At 48.6% G+C, this 12246-nt stretch overlaps 1 long non-coding RNA gene across 1 annotated transcript; it reads right to left on the reverse strand.

The window, feature by feature from the left end:
• Positions 1 to 8678: 8678 nt before the first annotated feature.
• LOC100615890 (uncharacterized) lies at positions 8679 to 12201 on the reverse strand. Its single transcript, XR_680752.4, has 2 exons — positions 11875 to 12201; positions 8679 to 11618 (listed from the first exon to the last, which is right to left on the reverse strand). It is a non-coding gene; the product is annotated as an uncharacterized LOC100615890 (long non-coding RNA).
• Positions 12202 to 12246: the final 45 nt, after the last annotated feature.

Consider the following 12246-nt stretch of genomic DNA (forward strand, 5'->3'; position numbering starts at 1 on the left):
TTTCTCAGCATTACACAAGTTACTTCCTCCTTCCTTTATTCTCCTCTACCTTTGCCTCTTTTAAAAAGTTCTCAGTTGCTAGCCAATCAGGACAAATACAGAACGTGAGGTCCCGTTCCAGCCAGTGGAAACCAGATACAGCAGTAGGGTGGACGCGTCAGGTTATGAATGACCCTGTCTCCTTCGTGGCAAAACTGCTGGCGAGTGTACCCTTCCTGCAGGAAGTAAAAATGGCCTCGCTAAATAAATTTATGTTCAAGTGCGATTTCTTTACAGCACCGGAAAACAAGCATTTCAAACAATTCAGCTGCTAAGGGGAGAACTATGCTCTCAAGATCACAGTCGGCTAAAAACCTCACAGGTCCTCAGGTAGTGACAACAAGGCATTCTAGCTCACATTGATTCCTTTGGCAGTTTACAGGTTTTAATACACATTCCCACGTTATTTTGAGTCTCTTAACCATGGACGAAGAGTAAGGAGAAAAAAGCTTCCCTATGCAGGTGGGAAGACTGATCTGCATCCACTCAAAAGTGAAATGGAGTAAAACGATTCCAGGCCAGTCCGTCTCCATGCCACACGTGGCCCCGTGCCCCAGGGCATCCATGGGAGGCCACAGCTGTTGATCATAGTTCTCTCCTTTGCCCACTTTTGTCTTTACAAGTAATCATTTCTCTGTTTCCCATCAACATCTCTGTCCCAGGCACCCTTTCCCACCCTAGGCCAGACTTGAGGCTGCTGTCCCTGGCACCCCCTGCAGAGCCTGCCCCTCTGGCCCCCCCACTGAGCAAGTGAGTGTGTTCAGCAGAAATGTTCCTCAGCTAGCAGAGATCAATACATCAATAGAAACATCAGCCTGAACATAAACAGAGGGAAGTTGAGGGGAACAGGGGCAGGGGATAAATGCATTCTGCAAAGAGAAAAGCCAGACAGCCCCATCGGGATCCGTGCTCCTGGGAGTGTCTCACCTGCATTGTTAAAGAAGGGAGAGAGACTCATTACTTCAGGCCCTGCTAATTAAGAATCACCATCATGGGAGGCTGAGGCAGGAGAATTGCTTGAACCCAGGAGGCAGAGGTTGCAGTGAGCCGAGATAGCACCACTGCACTCCAGCTAGGGTGACAGAGTGAGACTCCGTCTCAAAGAAAAAAAAAGAACTGCCTTCAGATTGGCCTAGGCTGAATTCTGCCTTCGTTCTAGGACTGGCGAGCTGGCTCGCCTGAAGGCAGCCTTTTCTATCTTGGCCTTACAGGAGCATTGTGGGTGGGATTCCTAGCCATTCCTTTCTTGGGGCTCCATAAGTACTGGGAGTGGGAGCCCCCTGAGACAAGCATGGTGCCTTTGAGCCACAAACACCTGGCAAGTGCAGGAGGAACCGCCGTGGCCGGACTCTGAGCAGCCTAGATATGCAGCAGCCAACTAGCGAAGAAGTGGAAGTGTAACTTGGATTCCAGTGAAGAATGAAAGGTCCCTAAGCAAGGGCAGCAGTCCAACTATCCATGTCGACACAAGTGATGGGAACTAACTCTGGCTTCACTCAGCCTCAGTAAACCTCCAAAGGCATCCGTTCTGGAGGGCCATCAGCCTGGCGCCCACAGCCAGCGTGGGGAGCACCTGGATGAGGTCTCCTTTGCAGAACTTTGGGGAGGAGGGTGGAGAAGAATGCTTAGCAGGATGCCAGCACCCTCTGGCAGGGGCTCCAGGATGCTCAGTTCTGGACTCTGGGCCACAGAAACTTCTATCCTTTCCTTTAGCGAATTTGGGAGAATACGCCCAGACCAAGACCAAGAAGCAGTTTGCAGGTTTTGTTTTGTTTAGTTTAGTTTTGTTTTGTTTTGTTTTGTTTTGTTTGACATGGAGTCTCGCTCTGTAGCCCAGGCTGGAGTGCAATGGCTCAATTTCAGCTCACTGCAACCTCTGCCACCTGGGTTCAAGTGATTCTCCTGCCTCAGCCTCCTGAGTAGCTGGGATTATAGGCATGCGCCACCATGCCCGGCTAATTTTTGTATTTTTAGTAGAGACAGGGTTTCACCATGTTGGCCAGGCTGGTCTGTAACTCCTGACCTCAGGTGATCTGCCCGCCTCGGCCTCCCAAAGTGTTAGGATTACAGGCATGAGCCACCGCACCTGGCCAGCAGTTTGCCAGTTTCTATGGCACAGCTACCCTGAAGAGGTGCAGATCATCAAGTCTGGGTGGATTCTCTGTCACACATTCTTTGATAGTGTTTTTAAAAAGGAATTGGGATTTGAATCGGCGGTGGCTTCTAGTTTGCGGTTCAAGTTTGGCCGCTGCCGGCCAGCGTCCTCCGGCCATGGACACCCCGGAAAATGTCCTTCATATGAATATCAACCACTTTTACTTGCTCTGAGTCAAAGAAAACTGAAAATGGTGGAAGTTTTATTAAAGAAAAACGCAAATGTAAATGCAATTGATTATCTTAGCAGATCAGCCCTCATACTTGCTGTTAATCTTGGAGAAAAAGATAGAGTCGTTCTTCTTCTGCAGCACAATACTGATGTGTTTTCTCGAGATGCATATGGAAAGACTGCAGAAGATTATGCAATTGAGGCTAAGAATAAAATTTTCAAGAAATACAGGATCAACTTACAGCAACTATAAGATGTACTATGGAGACGGAAGGCCATGCACAAAAATACAATGTGAAGCAGCACACAAAATAAGGCTTGAGGTAGAAAATGCCGTGATAAGAAAAACTATTAAAAAGCAAGATGACCAAATTGAGCGGCTTGAGAAAATCCTGCAATGTTCAAGTTTGCTGCAGCAGGTATTGCAAGAAAATGGAACTACAGAAGTAGATGAAGCTTCTTCTGAATTTAAATCTGGATCCTTGCAGGGGTCCCCAGCCTGCAAACCATGGACAGGTCCATGACGTATTAGGAACCAGGCTGCACAGCAGGAGGTGAGTGGCAGGCAAGCGAGTGAAGCTTCGTCTGTATTTCCAGCCACTCCCCGTTGCTCACATTATCACCTGAGCTCTGCCTCCTGTCAGATCAGCAAAGGCATTAGATTCTCATAGGAGTGAAAATCCTATTGTGAAATGCACGTTCAAGGGATCTAGGTCACATGCTCCTTATGAGACTCTAATGCCTCATGATATGTCATTGTCTCCTATCTCTTCATGATGGGACCATCTAGTTGCAGAAAAACAGGCTCAGGACTCCCATTCATTCTACATTATGATGAGTTGTGTAATTATTTCATTATGTATTACAATGTAGTAATAATAGAAATAAAGTGCACAATAGATGTAAAAAAAAAAAAAAAGGAATTGGAAGGAGCAGACAGACCTGCTTAGCATTGTTAGGGTTTGTTCATCATGGCAGGTCTTTTCCAAAGAGGCCACCACGTTGCTGATTTTCATTCCTCTGGGAAGTTCTCCAGAGTCCAAATTCTTGCGTCAATTACTTCAAAACTCAATTTTATACCTGTTACTTCACTTATGTCAAACCACTCAAGGAATAGTGGCGTTGTTGGAGCCAGGAGATGTTGCAGAGCAAGAGAGAGGAAGGAGAAGCAGTTTTTGGGGACTGGCTGGGTGGGGTTGGACACCCAAGAGTTCAGAATTTGGGCATTTGGGGAGCAAGGGAAGGCCATCCCCTAAGATCCTGGTGGTGGCATCCATGCCCCTGAAAAATCACTTTTGAAAATCTGTGCTCTAGCTTAACAAAGAATTCTCCTCTCAAGTATCAAGTGACCCAAGGGGTACTCTGGGTTAAATAAAAGGGAACAGCCAGCAGAAACTGTCCTAAGAAGAACCTGGGGTTCTTGGGGCAGATTAGGAAATTAATACCAAAGAGAGGCTTAGGGCAGCTGCTGCCCAGCCTAGTAACCAGAAGTGGTCTTCTGGGTCTTGAGGTCTTCAGACCTACCGGTAAGTCAGCGTCCGGTGAACAGCCTCAATTAGAGACCATAGCTCTCAGGCCTTCTGCTGAGGATGCCTGAGGTCTTTGCTGACACCTGTTCTTGAAAAGCATGGAGATCAGGACAGTTTGAGCTTCAGGTAGATGAGCAGAGAGCAGAACAGGGCTCTGAGCTGGGTGGCCTCCTCCTTCCTCTGAGGAATCATGGGGAGAGGATGAGTAAAAAGAAAGGATGTCTGTGGGGGTAGGGAGTGGGCTTGGGAATATTCGGGATCAGTGACCCTCGGGTCCTCTACCTTGGCTTGATGTGGAGTTGCATTTGCTTTCCCTGAGTTTCAGGCTTGTACACAGGGAGGAGTATGTGAACATGCAAGCCCTGATGTTCTGAGGACACGATGGCGGTAGCAGGCCTGGGGACTCGCCATAAATAGCCCCAAGATGCATCAGGAATGGGATGGGGCTGTTGGTGACCTCCTTGCTCAGCTAATGATAGTTATAGCACCCTACAACTCAGGGGCACTTGATTTATTTACCAGGTCCTTCCATACCCATTAACTCATGGGAGCTTTCCAAGGGTACAAGTAGAGGTGACTGGGTCTCAAGAGAGGTGACTCACATGATGAGTCAGTGGTAGGACCGGCACTGGACTCCACCCCAGAGCTCTCAGCTCTGGCCCTCTTCCCTCCTACTCCACCATACTACAGAGGGACAGTCCCATAGGAAGACCCCCAGGTCAACCCAAGAAACAGCCACACGAATGTGAGGGTGTCCAGAGCCGCTCTGCTTCCAGGCACCTCCCTCCTCATTCAGACACCTTCTAAACCCAGCTTGGAAGGATGCCCTCTCACCAGTTGCTGCATGCCCTCACTTTTGAACTTTGTAGATTGGGAGCTTGAGGGCACACACCACCCCCTCTGCACAGGACGAGAGGTCGAGAGGTACAGGCAGCTAGGAGCAATTCACACCCACCAGTAAGTGGGGAAGAGGCTGGCTTAGCCCTTTGGGATACCTGGCCAGGCCTTGTGGAGACCCAGCTGGGCTCCTCAGAGCAGGGACAGCCCATGGGCTCCATAAACTTCAGTGACTCATGGGTGACCACCCTGATAGGGCCAGGGAGAGGCAGAGAGGTAGCCTGCCCTAATCACTGCCTGAAGGCTCTGACATCAGAGAGGTTTGCTGGCCTCCCTCTCAAGTTGGCTCACTCCACCTTGAGGCTCTTTAGGCTCTCTGTGGGTGCCCTTTGTCCTGGACCTGGGCTCCAGCCTTTGGGGCTTCGTGTATGGGAGGAGTGTAGAAGTAGGGGGACAGCCTACACTTCATATCTTAAATTTCAAAGTCTTCTGCTCCTAGCAATGCTCATGGGGTAGGTTTGAGAAAGACTTTGATCTTGAAATAGGTTGTTGGGTCGTCCTGAGTCCAGGTCTGGGGTTTGTCAGGTCTTGGGTCTTTGATTTGCTGTGAGTGATTTTCAGTACCCTTATATCTTCATAAAAGGCCCCTCCCAAAATTAGCCAGGTGTGGTGGCACACACCTGTAGTCCCAGCTATTCAGGAGGCTGAGGCAGGGGAATTACTTGAACCTGGGAGGCGGAGGTTGCAGTGAGCCAAGATGGTACCACTGCACTCCAGCCTAACGACAGAGCAAGCCTCCGTCTCTTAAAAAAACAAAATCAGGAAGTCCCCTCCCAGAGTTTCTGTAAGGATCAAATGAGATAATGGGTGGGAATGTGCCTCACCATCTATATGGTGTTGCACAATGGAAATGGATTTTATCGTAAGGGTTTTGGGGCCCTGTGGGCAGGTGCTTTTGCAGAGGAGAACCAGTATACCAAGGGCTATCAAGACAGCCTTACTTTCTCACCTTGATATGGGGGACAGAGGGCTTTCCAAATTTTAGGGGCTGCCAGGCTGGACAGGGAAATGCTCAGCATGGTTAAAGATCCACAGAGTAGAGGGAAATGAACCTTCACTAGCTGCTCAGCGTCCCAGGCCTTTTTACTGCTCATCATAAATTACCATCCTGTTTTATTTTCGTTTTATAGCCTCTTCCAGGCTGTTTCTGGTGATTCACTCTCTGCTCTGGGCCAACTATGTTAGAAATGGTTTCCTGGTCTTTCTTTTTCTCTGTCGACACCTCAGATGGCTGGCGACTGACCCAGCAGTTGGGGAGCTTCCATAAGCACCCGTTGTATGAAGCAACATCAGAGCTGACAGCTGAAAGGTGACAGCAAAGAATCGAGATGCGTAGTGTCTGCCCTCTAGCAGCTTCCACCAGTGGAGGGAGGGATCCGGAAACCTCACATTTGCACAGGCTTGCAGACCCAGCTTCTGAAGAGGAGTCACTACTTCCTGGGACCTGCGTCTCCAATTCGGGCAGCTCTCAGGAGGTGACGACAAGTTCTTCAGCGTAGTTGGCTCTCTCTTGATGTGGTTGGTCCAACCTTTCAGTATTTAGAAGTGTTAGGGAGACCTCCAAGATCCTTTCCATTGTCAATATCTTGTGGTTCTGCCATTGTGAGAAGGAAGGGCCCTGCCTGGGGGTTGGGAGGCTCTCGTTCTAGTCCCAGTTCTACTACCAGTGAGTGGCCCTGGGCAAGTCCCTTTCTCTCACCAGGCATCAGTTTCTTCTTCTGTAAAGTCAAAAGGCCAAAGCAGGTCACCCAAATGCCTTCTGGTTTTGCCATTCTACAAGCGGTTACCTCATCTGCACAAAACATGCAAGTATTTGTTTGCACACTGACAGATTCCCACAACAAATTAACATCCTGTCAAGGGTCTTTAATGAAATGCTTGTTTTTCAAATGAAAGCAATGGGTTAGGGAAGATTTGAATGATGTTTGCGAGCCTTTGATATAACATTTTTATTGAGATTTTTTGTGTGTCCCGATTGAGGAGAAAGCAACATAATGGCAAAGTTGTCTCTCCTGTCATTTTTCTAATAGAAGAGAATTTTCGTTCAACACAATTTTTAGCGTGAATTGTCAATTACCGTTCTCCCAGATCCGTTTGGCAGCATGACCTTGGTTGTGGCCTGTTTTGTGGACACGAGGAGGTAAAAGATAAAGTAGCATGTGCTTAGTTTGTGATGAATAGAAGGACACAGGTGGGGACTGGCCTTACAGCACTCACAGTGGCTGAGTTGGGGGTCTGGAGGGAGGGAAAGGGGTCTGCCTTTGCCATGCCAAATATAAGATTGCAGCAGGCCACTTACCCAAAAATATTGTGAAAAGAGTAATGCAGGATGCGGGGCTAGAAGAGAGACAGGGTGGGCATCATTCACGCTGGAAGGTATTGGGGTGAAGGCAGAAGAGGAGGAGAGGGGATGCAGGATGGGGTAAGGGCAATCCCTTTCTGGGCCTCATGCTCCTGATCTGTAAAATAAGGAGTTTGGACTAGACAGGTTCTCTGCTTCACCTGTCTAGCTGGCTCAGAGTGGAGAACAAGGAAGAGGGGCAAGGGAAGAGGAGACCCAGGATGCATCAGAATGGGAGATCCTGGCTTGGCGGCACCCCGGAGAGCTTGGAGAGCACCCCCAACGATAGGGATTGAGGCACAATCTGCTCTCAAACTTGTTGAGAAACTGATTGATACGGAAACACTGCTCTCTGGGGTTTACTTATAAAAAGTAACTCCCCACCCTGCCCCCCGAGAAAGGTGCAACTTCCAGGGTGAGTCACAGAGCCGGTGAGGATCCTCCACACTCCGGGGTGTGACACCGCAGACAAGCAAATGCCAGTATAATTCTTCTCGGGGCAATGTTAAAAGTCTGTTCAACTACATTCAAATTCCCATTTCAAGTGTAGGCTCCAAAATCACATACCAAAGTGTAACCCTTTATGGCTCCATCCCCCGGAAGAAATACACAAAATTCATAATTGTGCATGCGTGTGCATGTTTAACATCAGCGGACACTAAGAAACAATAGGCTTTTCATTATCTTCCTTTTTTGTGTTTGTTTTTGTTCTTATTCTTTAAAAGGATTATATGCCAGAGAGTGCAATGGCAGAAGGCAGAAGAGGAGATACAGAACAAGAAGATGGTGGGAGACATTTTGCAATTTATCAAGATATGAGTACAGTTCCCTCTTTGTAAATGCCCAAAGCGCCCTACATTGAGCTTCTTAAATTAGGAAGTAATGTTCTTAATGGCTACCCTGAGGCAAGGCTATATCTAGAAGAGCAATTTTTAATCATTAATGTAAAATTATCCTGCTCAGATGATTCCAGTGATTCGAGCCGGGAGTTTGAACGGCCCCAGATGTGCAGCTTCTAGACAGTACATCTGAGGTGGGGTGGCGGGGCCGGGAGAAAAATGGGACTTATGTTTCAGAAGAGGCCTGCCTTGGCAAAGCCTTGCCCCGGGAATATGTCTTTACTCAGCCCCAACTTAGGAGGTGGGTCCCCTGTTGCTGTGCCGAGGGCTGGTTGCCTGAGTGTTGTCCATACGCCACTGCAAACTTATGGAAAAGTCTGATTCTGCTATTTAGACTTCCTCCCCTTTCAGCAACCTACCTCGACTTGGCCCTTCTGGGTTTTGGCAGAGAATAATCTATTATAATCAAAAACACTGTATGATGAATAATACCATCTTTCATTTGTGTAGCACCTCATCCATTCCCAAAGTGCATATATATTTTATTAGACACAGTTAATTCTAGATAAAATAAGTAGCTCACTAAGTCAGTAAGTCCCATTTCCTGACAATTCTGGAAGAAAAGTTTGGTTCTCTTAGCTAGTGGAGGGTCTGAGAGAATCCCTTTAAAATGACTAGATAAAAGAATAAACTGAGGTCTGGAAGAATGAACTTGCAAATATACCATTTAATGTAAATGAAATGTTTAAAATAAAATTCAACGTAGTGTGTCAGGCACTGAGCCTGCTATAAGGAATAGAAAATAAAAGAGTCCCAGCTCCTGAGGGGCACATGGTTTAGTTGGGGTAGGGGGGTGGTGGTTGGACTATACTCAAATTCACTCAACACAAATCAGAGATTAAACTAAACCAAGGTTCCACTGGTCCAGATCCACTAATTCTTTCCCTGTACCTCACAGCACCAGACCTCTGTGTGAAACCCCCTGGTTCCTGAGCTTCCCTGTTGCACATGGCTTGCCCCCCATGAAATCCACGGGGCCTTGTACTTAAAGTCCCAGACCACCCTAGTCTCTGCCTACCCTCCTCCAACCCACCACTCCTTTGTACGGCAGGCCTCAAGGATTCAGTCTTTCTCCTTTTCTTTGGGAGAGATCTGGGCTCCCCTCCTGTCCCCTGCTTCCTTGCTGTTTTAAGGCTTTTAACTGCAGAAAAATTAAAGAGTCAACCAAAGTAGAAACATCTAGAAATGACAAGATGCTGTTTTTCATATGAAGAGGATGGCTGGCCAAAAAAGCAAGCCTGCCCCTATGGGGAAGACTTCCTGCCCACCTTCCCTGCAGGAGGCTGGCCCAGGGCTTTGAGGGGAATCATGGTGAACTACAAGTGCTCCCTGCTTTCTGATGCCCTCCTGGTGGGGCCAAGGCCCTCCCTGCTCTTGGGGCCTTGACACCCCTACTCTCCCAAGCCTGGTGATCCAGTACTGATGCTTGGTGAGCCCTCCAACAGCGCTGCTGCCCCTTCCCTTGAGGACTAAGCTCCGATTTTTTATCTTGCCCAGATTCCTATCTAAGGGGTCTGGGGAGTCATGCCCTACCAACCATACATTCTCATCAGACGGGTTTTATCTGACCCTGTATATCATGACTGACTTTCCAATCTGACTGTGGCATAACAAGGAAGAAAATCAAAATGTTTTACCCCAAAATAAATCTCCTTGCCATATCTCGAAATTGTCCTGCAAAGTCTCTTGTGGGAAAAATCCATATTCTATAGGAAATATTTCCTTTCCCCTTTGTTTTCCTTCCTTCCTTCCCAGATCCAGGAGATAATCAACTAAGAGCCAGGTACCCTTTTAGGTCCGATAAGAAACATTTTACAACCTGCTCTCTCTCTCTCTGAAGTCTGCTATCTGAGAGATTCCTCTGCACAATAAAACTTGGTTCCCACAGTTCTGTATCTTAACATGAACCTTCCTTTCCATTAATCCCAGGTCTCCAGATAAACCCAACCAATTGTCAATCAGAAAATGTTTAAATTTACCTGTAGCCTGGAAGCCCCCACTTTGAGTTGTCTCACCTTTCTGAACCAAACCAATGTATTTTTTAAATGTCTTTGATTGGGTCTCATGCCTTCCTAAAACATATAAAACCAAGCTGTACCCCGACCACCTTGAACACATGTTCTCAGGGTCTCCTGAGGGCTGTGTCATGGGCCACGGTCACTTATATTTGGCTCAGAATAAATCTCTTCAAATATTTTACAGAGTTTGACTCTTTTAGTCAGCACCCTTTAATCACCAAGGCTTCCAAGCACACCCCCATTTGGGAACCATGCTGTAATGGGGCCCAGACCCTGTCTTCAGGTGATCTGAATTGGCGCTTCTGAGAAAGCAATTTGGGAGAATGATTTCCCCCCTCGAACCCAAGCCTTCCTTCTCTGGCTCCCTGGCTGAGGCCAAAGTATGGCCCAGACCTGCTTCCAGATCTATCCTCCTCCTGCAGTCACTCCAGCCACTCCACCACTCCGCCAGGGCCAAACTGCACTTCTTCCAGCCTGATACCCTCTTTCCTGCTGGGCTCTACCGGTCTGTCTTCTGCGGTGAGCAACCCTCACCTAACTGTCACAGGCCAAGGGCATAGTTCACCACCTTGTTTTCTCTGTCAACAGCTCTTCCTTCAGACGATCACAATGCACATCTGTGTTTTAAACCTAAGGCCCTCTAATTTTTGCTCTATTTCCAACCACTAATTAAAAATGGACTCCTCCTCTCTTCTTCCCTCTTTCTTAGTATATTCCCTTACAGTTTATCATGACGATCTGTGAGAATAATTGTCATAGAGGGCTTTGGAGGGACCATTTCTGCATGTAGATGGACTGGGGCTGTCAGTGAAACCTGGATGGTTATAAGCTTTCTATTTTAATGAATTTATACAAGTACAAATATATCGCTTCAGAGCCACCTTTTGTTTGCCTCAAGAAATAGCCAATTCATGTTACATTTTTAAAAAGGTCTTCCACTATTAATTAAAAGGAATGATTTGGGGTGGCGGAGGGTGCGAGTGTGGCAGAGATTGGTTGTGACCACCTTCAGCTTATTAACTTCCACTTCCAGCAGGTTCCTAGGGGGGCCACCTGTTAAAGACTGAGAGGACATTGCTTTTCCAAACCTCCTCTCTTTTTACTGCTCTGCTCATCTCCTCAGCTTGGGACCTCAGCGGGCAAGGGCAGAGTAGGAGGGAGGGCCCCGAGGGGTGGCGGACAGGCTGGTAGTCCAAGACGGTCTGGAATGGAATAGAATATGAAGAGAAATGCAGCCCACCCACTCCTTCGGGGAGAGGAGAGTGCTGGTGGAGAAACTCGGGGCCTGAATTTTTCTTGAGGAATCTAAGAAGATCCTTTGGCTTCAAGGCAGATGGAACCTGGATGGTTTAGGGGAGGAATGGGACTTGACAGCGGCGCTCAAAGCTTCTGGGCAGGGCTTTGATCTAATTGACAGAAGTGAAAATAGTGGACCTTGGCTCCTCTCTGCTCCCATCTCTCTCCTGCTCAAAGTCCTTGGTCAGGCACTGTTCGTTCCTTCCAGCCCAAAGACTTGGGAAAGTAATTTCTGCAGGCCCCTCCAGAGCTGTTTCTGACCCCACAGACAATCTGGTGGGTGAAGAAACCTGAATTAGCGGAGACTTTCCACAATAGCCCCCAATCACTTCTCTTCAGCTCAGTTCCAGACCCTTTACAAAGTGCGTGAAGGCACCATTCCCCAAAGCGCAGAAAGAAGGCGCAGCCTGCCAGCAGGACAGGACATGTGAAATCAGGGACGTCTGGGGAAACCCTCTAAGGTGATCCTCGCCCCTGGCCTAGAAGTCTAGGGAGGCGGAGGTCCCCATACACCCACCCCGGGGGGTACCTCAGGAACAGAGTAACCGTCCCGCGGGGCCGGCTGGTGGAGTGGGGCCGTTCCTAACGGCTGCCTCCGTCCTGCCTCGCGGTCTAGGGAAGGGGTCTTGGCCACCTCCTCCCGCAGCCTTCCAAATCAAGATGGACTCGCAGGAGACTACACCCTGCGTCTGCAGAACCTCAGAATACAGAACCACCAGGGGTTCCTGGCCCATGGCCCTGGGAGGATTGCTGTTGGGGAGATGGGAAGGAATCTAGGGAGGCCGAGGCCCGCAACAACCATCCCCGAGGACCTCAGAGCACAGTCTTCCCCCCTCGGGGTTGGCAGGGGCAGCCTGGCGCGGGGTGGGGAGAGGGGCCGGGGCGGGGCCGGGGCGGGGCC

Source organism: Pan troglodytes, chromosome 5 (assembly GCF_028858775.2).
Source record: "Pan troglodytes isolate AG18354 chromosome 5, NHGRI_mPanTro3-v2.0_pri, whole genome shotgun sequence".
Classification (NCBI taxonomy): domain Eukaryota; kingdom Metazoa; phylum Chordata; class Mammalia; order Primates; family Hominidae; genus Pan; species Pan troglodytes.